This window comes from Mirounga angustirostris, unplaced genomic scaffold, assembly GCF_029215605.1.
Source record: "Mirounga angustirostris isolate CCGP_5_RB_7025 unplaced genomic scaffold, mMirAng1.0.hap1 SCAF_17, whole genome shotgun sequence".
In the NCBI taxonomy this organism is placed as follows: Eukaryota; Metazoa; Chordata; class Mammalia; order Carnivora; family Phocidae; genus Mirounga; species Mirounga angustirostris.
Genome location: NW_026991725.1, coordinates 18,192,965 through 18,206,925, shown reverse-complemented (window position 1 = coordinate 18,206,925; position 13,961 = coordinate 18,192,965).

The following is a 13,961-nucleotide window of genomic DNA, read 5'->3' as shown; positions in this document are numbered from 1 at the left end:
CAAACTTTTATCAGTAATTTTTCTATTAGGGTTGTCTACGTTTTTCTCTTATTGATTTATGACATTTCATTAAATAATTCTAAAAATATTTACTGGGCACATTCTGTGTGCCAGGCCCTGTTCTAGAGACTCACAACGCACCAGTTGTGAGTGAGTGAAAATACACACACACGCACACACACACACACCAAACAAAATATTCTGTGCCCTCAGAGACCTAAGCATTTTGGTGTTGATAGCAGTGAAAGAGGAAAAACAGGCTAAATAAAAATTTGTATGTATAAAATGACAAATTCTATTAGTAAAAACTTAAAAAAATACCCATTTAAGCAGGGTAAGGAGAAGAGGATTGTGGGTGTTTCGTGACAATGAAACAGATTACAGCTTCGATTATTTTAAGAATAAGCCTTATGGAAATGAGGGACATAATATTAGTGGAGTTGAAACCTTCGTCATCTTGTGATGAACAGAGATCCCTTCCTGACCTGTACTGGACATGTAACACGAGCAAAACATTTTGTTGTGTAAAGCTTTTGAAATCTTTTTTTTTTTTTAAGATTTTATTTATTTATTTGAGAGAGAGAGAATGAGAGACAGAGAGCATGAGAGGGGGGAGGGCAAGAGGGAGAAGCAGACTCCCCGCTGAGCAGGGAGCCCAATGCGGGACTCGATCCTGGGACTCCAGGATCATGACTTGAGCCAAAGGCAGTCGCTTAACCGACTGAGCCACCCAGGCGCCCAAGCTTTTGAAATCTATAGATGGTTTTTTACTACAGTATCACTGATCCATCCTGCCTGACAGAGATAAATTATGAGAAACAAATAAAAAAGCTATTTAGATAATCTTGGGGAGTGGAATCCTTACACAAAACAAAACCCTGAGAAACCACAAAGAGAACAAATTTCATTACATAAAAATTAAAGTCTCTACAGAAAAGACACTCTGAAAAATACAGAGAGTATACAACACATTGATAACAAAATTGCTGATATATGCAAAGACTAAATATACATAAAATGAAGATTTCCTATAGACCAATAACAAAATAGGACAACTCTAAAAACATGGACAAAGGTTATTCACATAGAAGATCTGTATTTAATTATATAGAGTAATGTTCACTACACACACACACACACACACACAAATACAAAACAATCCCCCAAATTCGTTTTGGTTTTACATTGTCTTTCCATAATGTAATGTTGGATAAAGTGAGGTGCTTCCATATAGTACTGCTCAATAGAGCATACATGTTTGGGAGGTATTGTTTCCAAGTTTTTGAACCATGAAATTGATCCTTGGTCCTCATGGAGGGTTGTACTAAAGACATAATGAGGGGTGCCTGGGTGGCTCAGTAGGTTGGGCCTCTGCCTTTGGTCAGGTCATGATCCCGGGGTCCTGGGATCAAGCCCCGCACTGGCTTCCCTGCTCAGCAAGGAAGCTTCCTTCTCCCTTCCCTCTGCCTGCTCCCCTCCTTGCTTGTGCTCTGTCAAATAAATAAATAAAATCTTAAAAAAAAAAAGACACAATGAGGAGAAATGAGGAAGACACGTCAAAGTACAAGCTCCAGGTTTGTTGCCTTTTCCCCTCCAGAGGATTTGCCTAGATAATTTATTAAGAATAATAATTTATCTCTTTACCTTTGTTGCCAGGTCTTTCTGTCACTTTTGAGATGGCTAACTAATAATAACACTTTTTGAAAGCATAATCACACAATAGAATTGCAGTTATATTCATGCTGGTGAAATGTGTTAATATTTTCTGTTTTAAAACGCAGTGCTATTTTGGCCCTTCGGATAAGCCAGCTGAAGTTTCTTTAAAAACTCAGCTAAATACACACCATCCTGTGAAATATCACTTCTGCTAGAGAGTAGACATTTGGAACCTCAGGGACAGTTAAGCAGCTGGGGTGTGAGAATAGGCCACTGTTTAAATGATTCTGAACTCAGTGGAGTTATTATGCCAAGCATTATGCTTGTCTCACTTTGATCTCATAGTGGATAATTCTGAGACTGAATATTGGCAATAAACCTCCTTGGCAGCATGAAAGCAACTCAGTATACAGTCTCAAGAGTACCAGTTCTGGAGACAGACTGCTCGAGTTTGAATCCTATGTTTACCAGTTTTGTGCTGGGAGGCCACAGACAAGTTACTCCATCTGTCTGAGCCCAGTTTCATCATCGGAAAAAATGGTGCATTTCACACAGGCTTATTGTAAAGACTAAACAGAATAGTGTATGGGAAGCACCTGAGAAAAAAGCAGTAGAGCAATGTTGACCATTCATTTGTTTATACTGATTGTGCACAAGAAGAAGCACTAAGAGATGCCGAATCCTAATGGACCTGAGAAGGTGTATAGTGGATTTTATGGGAGTGATTAGATGAGATCCATATAAATTGTTTAGAACAGTACCTGGCACATAATACTTGATTAATAACCTTAGGTCTCATGTTTATTTTTGGCACTATGAAAAGATTGTGCATATTTGGAATGTAGACATGTCTTAATTCCTGTGTAGATTCAGAACAGACATTGATTTATTTTACCTTATTTATTTATTCATTTACATTTAAGTAGGCTCTATGCCCAACTTGGAGTTGGGCATGGAGCCCAACTCAGAGTTCGAACTCATGACCCTGAGATCAAGACCTGAGCTGAGATCAAGAGTCCAACGCTTAACCGACTGAGCCACCCAGGTGTCCAACATTGATTTATTTTAAATCTCTTTATTATTCATTGATAACAAAGCATTAGAGTGGGGATTCAGAAATCACTTGTCAAGAGGTGATAAGGAATAAATGGCTCTTTCATTTCATTTATGAGGGTTCTCTTTTTTTTTTTTTTTTTTTAAAGATTTTATTTATTTTTTAGAGAACGAGCGAGCGAGAAACAGCATGAGAGGGGAGAGGGTCAGAGGGAGAAGCAGGCTCCCCGCTGAACCGGGAGCCCGATGTGGGACTCGATCCCAGGACCCTGGGATCATGACCTGAGCCGAAGGCAGATGCTTAACCATCTGAGCCACCCAGGCGCCCTGAGGGTTCTCTTTTAAATCTATGCTCTACACAATCAGACTACATTACTCCGTATTTCCCACATAGCAGAATGGGTGATGATTGTAACATTCCCTAGTCCTTCATATTATGCCTTATTCCACATTATTAATTCTTTTCTTTTTTTTTTTTTTCCAATTAGGCATTGAGCTCCTTCAGATGAATTATAAGTTATCCCTCTGGATTCAAAGGAAGTTTCCCTGTTGCCTAAAGCCCCGGTGTTCCAACTTCTCAGATAACTGGTGGTTAATCTTTTCATCATCCCTCTGTAGAGAGTGATAAGTTTTTAGAGTTGCAAATAAATTTAGCATCTTCTCAGCAATTCATTTTGCATTTTTTAAGAAACCACAGTGACTGAATAAAAAATCCTCAGGGACACCACTTCATTTTATGCCTAGTGGCAAATATTACTTGATTATGCTGGCAGTTAGGAATAGTTCAGCTTTAACTTAACGGTGCTGCAAAATGGCTTGTAGGCCACTGTTTACAGGACACCAAAAGCCTGGTGACAGGGGAACATCTTAGCTGGCCATCTGGATTATCACTAAATGCCAATCACCCAGGAATGCACAAAGCTGAATGGATGTGTGAATTTTCACTTTTTTTTTTCCAGTTTTTAGATTTTCTCCACATTTTGTCCCTTTCACTGTTGTAACTTTTGGTCTGATTCATCTATGATAACAACCATTGGGTATACTGAATTTTCTTTTTTCCAGAAGGATAGCATCTTTTACTGTTCTCCCAGAGTTTCATCCTCCTTTCTCCATAGGATTTATGTTAGTTGAGGATCTAAGCAATTGATAAACTGTATATACACCTTACCACATATAATTGATGTTGGCATGCATTCAGAGCTCTTTGAGTTTAGGGTGTAAATGTGGCTGCCTGATAAATAAACTGTATTCAAAGCTCTGCACGCTCAGTAAATTTCCCAAATTAATTACATTTCTGGTGCTTTCAATTTTGATTGAAGAGAGAGAGAGATTAGATAACATAGTTGGTCCTTGTGGCTACCGTGAATTTAGATCCCTTATCATCACATCTAGTTGTGTGACCAAAGGAGATACCAATATCAGAGAGAGTGCCTTGGAAATTATCAAGGTATTTATAATTGTGAAGTACAGGGATGTACAATAGTATTTATTATGTTAACAAGGATAGCATCAGGAGCTGAATGCAAAGAAGAGACTTAAAAGCTTATAAGAACTTCACTGAGGGGTGCCTGGGTGGTTCTGTTGGTTGGGCGTCTGACTCTTGATCTCAGCTCAGGTGTTGATCTCAAGGTCTTGAGTTCAAGGCCCACACTGGCCTCCACCCTGGGCATGGAGCCTACTTAAAAAACAAAAACAAAAACCTCAATGACAGGAACCATGCCATTGTATTATTCTGTGCTCCATATAAGGGCTGAAATGAGGTCTGTCTCATGAATATTTGCTATATGAGAGAAAAAATTAAACTATCAAATTAATCTTTAAATTTCAGGGCTTATCAAGATGTCCATCGACAGATGAATGGATAAAGAAGAGGTGGTATATATATACAATGGAATATTATGTAGCCATCAAAAGGAATGAGATCTTGCCATTTGCAATGACGTGGATGGAACTGGAGGGTGTTATGCTGAGTGAAATAAGTCAATCAGAGAAAGACACGTATCATATGACCTCACTGATATGAGGAATTCTTAATCTCAGGAAACAAACTGAGGGTTGCTGGAGTGGGAGGTGGGTGGGAGGAATGGGGTGGCTGGGTGATAGACACTGGGGAGGGTATGTGAGTGCTGTGAATTGTGCAAGACTGTTGAATCACAGATCTGTACCTCTGAAACAAATAATGCAATATATGTTAAGAAAAAAAAAAGAAGAAGATAGCAGGAGGGGAAGAATGAAGGGGGGGAAATCAGAGGGAGAGATGAACCATGAGAGATGATGGACTCTGAAAAACAAACTGAGGGTTCTAGAGGGGAGGGGGGTGGGAGGATGGGTTAGCCTGGTGATGGGTATTAAAGAGGGCACGTTCTGCATGGAGCACTGGGTGTTATGCACAAACAATGAATCATGGAACACTACATCAAAAACTAATGATGTAATGTATGGTGATTAACATAACAATTAAAAAATTAAAATAAAAAAATAAAAAATAAATTTCAGGGCTTATTGCAATATTCTAATGGATTCACTCTTGTATGAAGTGATTGTTCTCAACCTGCTAAAAATCCATCAATACTTATTTCCATAAGGGCTTACTATGCACCACGCAGTTGGCTGGGACCATGAGAAACACGAAGTAATCATTCAAAATAAAGGAGAGGGAGCTCTGATTTAGAGCAGTGTAATTCAGCCTCTCTTGTCCCCTTCACCCATAGCCCATTCTAGTGAGTAAATTTTATCAGGAAGCAGAAAATGTTAGAAAATTGCAAAAATTCAGTGGAAATAAAACAAATTGAAAGGAAGGTTTCCCAACCTCCAAGTCCTTGGATACAGAGAATTGACCTAGTGAGTGTGTGGAAAAAGGGACCCCAGGAGAAAGCCAGAAGCATAACCAAAGTCAGAGTGACACCATATATCTGTATCTATCTATATACACAAACATATACATACATATCTGAAGGATAAAACAAAGAACAGTGGATGAGGTTTAGGAAAAAAAAAGTCATAATAAAATTAAAAACTAAGAAATAGTTAAAAACAAGAATTTACATCATTAGGAGTAAGAGAAGGAATGTAGCATATGAAGAAAATGTTTAGTTATAATAATAATACTGTAACATTATATACATATTAAAATAATGTACATATATAGAAACTTATGATCATGTTAAAATCTTACTGAAAAGCTCTATTTTCAAGCAAAACACTATATTACCAATATTGGCTTACATAAAGAAATACAAGTAGATCAATAATATATAAATTAAGAAATATGTTAAACAACACCACCTATGATAATGATCATACTCAGATGAGGTATGAAATATGTCCATCAAACTTAAAAACAAAAAACACCAAAAAATGCATTTAAATGCATTTCCTATGATATTGAAACTGTTTCAGGGCACTGGGAAAAAAAAAATATCCAAATATCCTCATTTATTCAATGAGGAAAGCAAAATCAAAATCCTAAAAAGAAAACTCAGAAAACTACAGACCAATATGAGGGACAGGCTCAAAAATAATAAATATGACATTTGTATATTAAACTCAAAAGAAATCAGTTAAAAGAATGAACTGTTGCGACTATTTTTTAATGAACTTCTGTGTCATTTTTTTTCATTAAAAGAAATACATGGATTTTGATTGACATTTTATTAAAATGATAGATTGACCTTTGAAAAACAAATTCATTTACCCAAAGTACTTTTTAACTTTCCAAATGTGAAAACATTATCCTCTACAAACTAGTACTGGTCATTTTTTTTTTTAACCCAGATAACTTACTTTAAAGTAAGGTTTAAGCTTAAAAGCCAAAATAAATTCAGCACTGTGACAAAAATATCAAAGTAAGGGTGATTTTAGAATAAAAATGAGTATATATATTATTCCCCCAAAAAAGCATTTTTACCTTAATCATTTGATGTTAAAATGATCACTGAGTTTGTTTGCTTCCAACAGACATTTTTACACCAGGAAAGATGGAGAGTTGAACACTAAAAGGGTCACTTTCAACATCAGACCTGTATGTACCTGGGGATGCTATGGTGATAAACTATATCCCTGAAATCTCAATGACCTGCTGTCACAGGTTTGTTTCTCATTTATGCTATAGGTCCATTATAGGTTGGCTTAGGCTCTGCTCCATGCTATCTTCACCCTGGATCCTGGGTTGATGGAGCATCAAGTATCTGGACCTTCGCTGGTACAGTTAGTTGAATAGTGTCCCCCAAAAATCCATGTCCACCTGGAACCTCAGACTGTGACCATATTTGGAAATAGGATCTTGGCAGATGTAATTAGTTAAGGATATCAAGATAAAAATCATCCTGAATTTATGGTGGGTCGTAAACCCAATGACTGCTGTTCTTATAAGAAGAGAAGTGGAAGGGCACCTAGGTGGCTCATTCAGTTAAAGATCTGCCTTCAGCTCAGATCAGGATCTCAGAGTCCTGGGATTGAGCCTTGCATCAGGCTTTCTGCTCAGTGGGGAGTCTGCTTCTCCCTCTGCCTCTGTGATCTCTCTTGCCTTCGCTCTCTCTCAAATATATAAAATCTTTAAAAAAGAGAGCGGGACACCTGGGTGGCTCAATCAGTTAAGCGGCTGCCTTCGGCCCGGGTCATGGTCCCAGGACCCTGGGATCGAGTCCCGCATTGGGCTCCTCACTCAGCAGGGAGCCTGCTTCTCCCTCTCTCTCCCTCTGCTTGTGCTCTCTCTGTCAAATAAATAAAATCTTAAAAAAATAAAATAAAAATAAAAAAGAGAGAGAGAAGAGAAGTAGACACACAAACACAGAGAAGGTGATATGAGGATGAAGGCAGAAATTGGAGTACTGTGTCTATAAGGCCAGGAATGCCAAGGACTGACCACAATCACCAGAAGCTAAGAGAGATGCATGGGATGGTTTCTCCCTTAGAGCTTCCAGAAAGAACCAACCCTGCAGACACCTTGATTTTGTAGTTCTGGCCTCCTGAACTGTGAAGGAGTAAATTCCTATTGTTCCCTAACTTATGGTAATTTGTTACGGTAGCCCTAGGAAATGAATACAGCTGGGGGCCAAAGCAGTTGGAAAGAGAGTTCTGGGGTGTCTCACTTTGGTGTTAAATGTTCAACCTGCAAGTGTCATGCATCTTTTCCCCTCATAACTAGCTAAAACTATTCACACACCCCACACGCAAGCAAAAGGGAGGCAGAAAGTGTTAATCCTATCATATGCTGAAAAACAAAGAACCAGAATATCTAGCCATGGCACTAACGACTACCACCGAGCCTACTGTGCTACTTCACTTTCAGAGGCAAAAGTACAGGAAAAAAAGTACAACTTTGCAAATATGTGCTGATGAAAATAGATGACACTCAAATCCTCTTCTCTTGTGACAGAGAGGTATTTTGCCCCCAAAATATCCAAAGTGACATTCCATATATTCTTTTTGACAGCTACATCAAATTTAAATTCTAAAATCCCTCTTTAAATCTGGAAATGACTCAACATTAGTAAGAAAAGCCTTCGTCATAACCTTCTAAATGGCATTTTCAGGAGCGACATCAGGAAAATATTGCCTGAATTCATCCTGCAGAGATTGGATTTGGATATTTTCTTTGAAATAATTTCTAAGAGCCTTGACTTTATAAGCTTCATTAAGACAAGAAAATGATGAGGCATTTTAAGAGACAATTTGCTGAATCCATAGCTGGATTCTGGCTCTGTATGTTCAAAGTAAACCATAAAAAGAAATAATGCTGGTGTTTCAGATTCAATGTATTCAAAACTTCAATACATCAGACAACTATACCAAGCTTTGCTGAAAGTTATACTTTTTTGAGAGCAAAAGCAGTCAGTCTTATGCCTGGCTTTAAGACAGGAAGAAAATGTGTTCCAACTTTAAATCCAGCCAGGCTCTCTCCTGTTGACAACTGAGGAACTTCAGTATGAGACAAAATAACTTCATGACAGCATTAAAATTTTCATAAAGCAAGGCAAATATCTGGTGTGTAGTGAACATTTCTCCACCTAATTGACTCCCTTATTACATGGTTAATGCGTTCTTATAGATTACTGGGCTGTTCTGGAAGACAGTGCTTAGAGGGGAACGATGTACAACTTCCTGCTTCTCGCTGCCCAATGAGCTTTTTTCTTTGCCAAAAATGATACCCGTGGGCCTAGTATTGCTACATTATTGTGAATGCCTATTACAGTAATAGTTATCTCAGTTCACCTCAGTGTTTAAGAAGTTTGATTCAGGAGCGCTTGGCTGGCTCAATCGGTTAAGCCTCCGACTCTTGGTTTGAGCTCAGGTCCCAGTTGTGGGATCCAGCCCCATGTTGGGCCCTATGCTCAGTGTGGAGTCTGCTTCAGATTCTCTCTCCCTCTCCCTCTCACCCACGCTCTTGCTCTCTGTCTCTCAAATAAATAAAATCTTTAAAAAAAAAAAGTTTGATTCAACTTCAGTCGAAGCGGGTTTTAAAAAAATTTGTGTAGACAAGTTTAGTGAGGCATGATTTACATACGTACAAATTCACCCTCTTTAGTGTAGACTTCATTGAGCTTTGACAAACACATACAGGTATGAAACTACCACCAAAACTAAATGTAAAACAATTTCCTCATCCCCCTACATGTTCTGTCTCCTTTGCAGTCAGTCCATCTTTTGTACCTGTAAATCACTGAACTGCTTTGTGTTCCTATTGCTTCTCTTTTGAAGATGTCATAATAGAATCCTATGGAGTAAGTGGTCTTTTTAGTCAGCATAATGTATTTAATATTCAACCATGTTGTTACTTAGATAAGCACTTTGCTCACTTTTATTACTGAGAAATATTCTTTGTAAGGATGTATCAGCCCTTGTTTATCTGTTCAGTTGTTGGAGGACATCCGAGTTGTTTCCAGTTTTTGGTAATTGTGAATGAAGGTGCTATAAATATTTGTGTAAAGGTTTTGGTGTGAACATATGTTTTCATTTCTCTTTGGTAAATACTTATGAATAAGACATATGATGAGTGCATTTTTAACTTTGTTACAAGAAAGCGGGAAACTATCTTCCAAAATAGTTGCAGTATTTTATGTTCTCACCTTCAATGTACGAGTATCCCAGCTGCTCTACATCCTTGCTAGCACTTAGTATTGCCAGTTCTTATCCTCATGGCTTGAAGTTTGTTTTCCCATTGACCAATGATATTGATCATCTTTCCATGTGCTTATTCAATATCCACATATCTTCACTGTTGAAGTGTCTGTTCAAATCTCTTGCCCATTTTTAAATCAGGTTGTTTGTTTTCTTGAGTTTTGAGTGTCATTTATATACTCTGGAAACAAGCCCTTTGTCAGACATGTGTTTCGCAAATATTTTCTCCTGGTTGTAGCTTGTCTCCTTATTCTCAAAGCACTGTCTTTCAGAGAGCCTATATTTCTAATTTTGATGAGGACAAATTTTTCCATTTTTATTTTATAGATTTGCTTTTGATCTCATATCTAAGACTTCTCTACCTAACCCAAGGTCCCAAAGATTTTCTCCTGCGTTTTCTTCTAGCAGTTTCACAGATCAAGGTTTTACATTCAGGTGTAAGATCCATTTTATTTTTATTTCCACATATGTTGTGAAGTCTGTTTGTAGATTCATTTTTCCCCCTCTATCTAGATGTCCAGTTGTCCCAGGATCATTTGTTGAATGACAATCCTTTTGTTGAATGACTTAGTTTTACCCTTTTGTCAACAATCAATTGACCATGCTTGTGTGGGTCTATATCTGAACTCTTTACTCTGACACCATTCTTTTGCCAATATGACACTGTCTTAAGGCAGTTTTACAGTAATTCTTGGGTCCAGGGAATGTGACCCTCAAACTTTTTCATTGTTTTCAATATTACTTTGGTTATTCTAGTTCACTTTCTTTTCCATATGTATATGAAGATCAGCTTGAAGGTAAGGGCTAATGACAGCTGACTCACATGTGCATGTTAGGGGCTCTGAGGGAGCCAAGCCCACTTTGGCCTATACCCTGCAGGGTCCCACCGTACCCTAGGGAATGGAGAGCCTCCTTGGAAGCCCCAGCATGGACTTCAATCCCATGCTGACTGGCCCTTGACAGCTATTCCAATTTTGAGTTTTATCTACACGTAGGCCTTGTCTCCCGCATCAGTGGTGTTGTGGTTCAAAATGGACAACAAGGAGCAATGTGACCCATTCTGTTGGGTGGGTCTTTCTGCACTGAAGCCTCGCTGACATTTGCAAAGAGGCATATACAGCAGAATAAGCTTCTCAGAGATTAAGAAAACTAGAATCAGTAGAAGTCCTAGGCTTAAAGGAGACTCTGAGCCACTATACTGATGAAAATCAGAGCCTTCAGTTAGGTGGTTATGTGCGTTATTAGACCCAGGTTTGTCATCTTCCTGTAGTTTCCCTTACAAATCAATGAAGAATTGATCCTCCCTCTACCTCTTTAAATAGTTATAGGTCACTTTTTTTTAAAAAGATTTTTTTATTTTTTTATTTGACAGAGAGAGAGAGAGAGTACAAGCAGGGGGAGCAGCAGGCAGAGGGAGAGGGAGAAGCAGGCTCCCCGCTCAGCAGGGAGCCCAATGTGGGGCTCGATTCCAGGACCCCAGGATCATGACCTGAGCTGAAGGCAGACGCTTAACGACTGAGCCACCCAGGTGCCCCAGGCCACCTTTTCTTTTCTTTTCTTTTTTTTTTTTTGGTAACTTTGGAAACTAAAAGTACTACTGTTTGCCTCAAGGCAGGTGGGAGGCTGGTGGGATGACCTCTTTAGACCCTAGGGTTCTATGGTCTTGGTAGATCTGAGAGCTGCCCCACTGGCCAGACTTCTATTCAGTAGCAAAGCCGGCCTGGGGCTTGCATATTGAGCCTGAACAAGCTTAAGAAGAGAAGCTGGGACTCTGTGACTGGGGTGCATGCTTACACCAGCACTTTTTCTGCATGTGTATCTTCAATCCAATGAGGTTGCTATTTACACTGAGTAACAGAAACCACAAAGTGGCTACTGCATTCTGCCCTCTCAGTCACTGGCTCTAGTCTCTTCTGTGCCATTTTCTACACTAGAACTGCTTGGTGCCACAGAGAGCTCTTTATCCCTGCACAATGAATAACATTCCAACCACTAGCTGTCACAAGTAGGACCTTGGGTCCATTGGCACTATCAATGATAGTGAACTACTTCCTGGGAAGAAGAGGAAACTCCTCTCCAAAAAATCTGCCTGGGTTTGTACAAATGGAATTTCAAAGGAGACCCCAGGCCTTTAGGGTCCATGAGCAAGGGGGACATGCAAAGGTGCATAAATATTTCAGGGTGGCTTTCTCTGTTCATATCTGATTCAGGTACTTGGGAGCAGGAACCCATGCTGATGCCTACGGGCAAATGCTGCTGGCATCAATTTCTCTAAATTTTCCTCCATCTAGGATGTCTTTATTTCACTTTCATTAATGAAGGATATTTTTACTGAACACAGAATTCTGGATTGACGTGTCTCCCCCACCTCCCCAAGGCACTTTAATTATGTTGTGGCACTTCCTTCTTGTCTCCATGGTTTCTCCATTGGAAACTGAAGTCATTTGCATTATTGGTTCCCTATATGTAATATCATTGCTTTCTAGATTTTATTCTTTTTCTTAGTTTTTAGCAGTTTGATTTTCTGAGCTTGAATTTCTATCTTTTCTCCCCCTACCCCCAGTTGAGTTTCACTAAGCTTCTTGAATTTGAGGTCTTTTGTCAAATTTGGAAAGTTCTCAGCCATGTGTCTTCAAATATTTTTCAGCACTATACTTTTTTTCCTCCTCTTCTGGAATTCTAATAACCCTAACCTTAGGATTTTTTATATTATCCCACAATGTCTTAGGATTTGCCCATATTTTAAAATTATTTATCTAGTATACACATAGTATAATTTCTATAGATAATCTTCAAGTTCAGTGATTCTATCTTCTCTCATCTCCATTCTGCTGTAGAGTAACCCAGTGATTTTTTTTTTTTTTGTAATTACATTTTTCATTTCTGAAATTTCCATTTGGTTCTTTTCTTCTGTTTCTTTACTGAAACTTACTTTCTTCCCATTATCTTAATGAGTTTTTGGCCTTACTTGTTGGAGCATTGCTATAATAAGTGTGTGAAGTCTTTGTCTCATAATTTTAACATCTCTATCATCTTGGCTTTAGAGTTTATTAATTGTCTTTTCCTATGCAAATGAGATTTTCATGGTTCTTCATATATCAAGCATATAAATCATATCCTGGACATTTTATTATGAGATTCTGGGCCTTGTATAAACCTATGAAAAATAATGAAATATTTATTTTTGCAAGTAATTGTTGTGATTAATTTAAGTTCAGGTTTCAAATTCTGACTCACTTTCTACGAGTTGTGATTCTCTTCAAGTTCAGTTTTCAAAGTTTTCAAAGTCTTTGTACTGTTATTTGGATCCATCCCATAAATGTTCCCAGTGGTTCAGTCTGGGACCTGGAAAGTGGTCTGTTCAGTTCTCAATGTCTTTGGTATGCTTGTTAGAAACAGATCTAGTCATGGCAGCTTCAGATGAGTCCAAGAGTTTATAAGCAATTTTATAGAATCACTTTCCCAAATCTCCTCCTCTCTCTGATTTCCCCAGTACTTCCCATTCACCTATGGAACTTTTTCAGTCCTCCAGCCAATTCAGTTACCCTACCCTGCCATGTACATGTGCAAATGCAACCATGCCTGTGAAAAAAGCAGTGGGAGATGTGAAGGATGAAAAGTGTTAGATGTACCTCCAGTTTGGTGGTACTCTGAATTCTGATATCTGTTTATCCATCTGCTACTGTTTATTTTCAAAGTCAACAACAGCTGCCCCATGCCTTCTGTCTTAGTTTATATCTATATTCATTGGTAGAGACAGAGTGGACTGTCCTTACTCAATCTTACTCATAGCCAATACTTGAGAGTTTAATTTTTAAGTAAAATAAATGTATAATTTCAGAAGGAACGTATTTATATATGCAACAGAAATGACAGTATAAATTGTACTGAACACAGTGGAAAGCATTTTAGGTAACCAACATGCATCTTACACTGCTTGCTCTGGGTTCTTTCTCACTCTATCTTCTAAGTATGCCTACCAGCTATGATTACTTGGGTAGAGATGTGCTCCTTGTAATTTGCATTACAAAAGCAAGAGAATTCTTTTCCATTTTTCAAACGGAAAATTGTGTTATAATATTGAATATTCTCTTTCAAACCACATGCAACCCTTATTATCCCTAATACTGTCC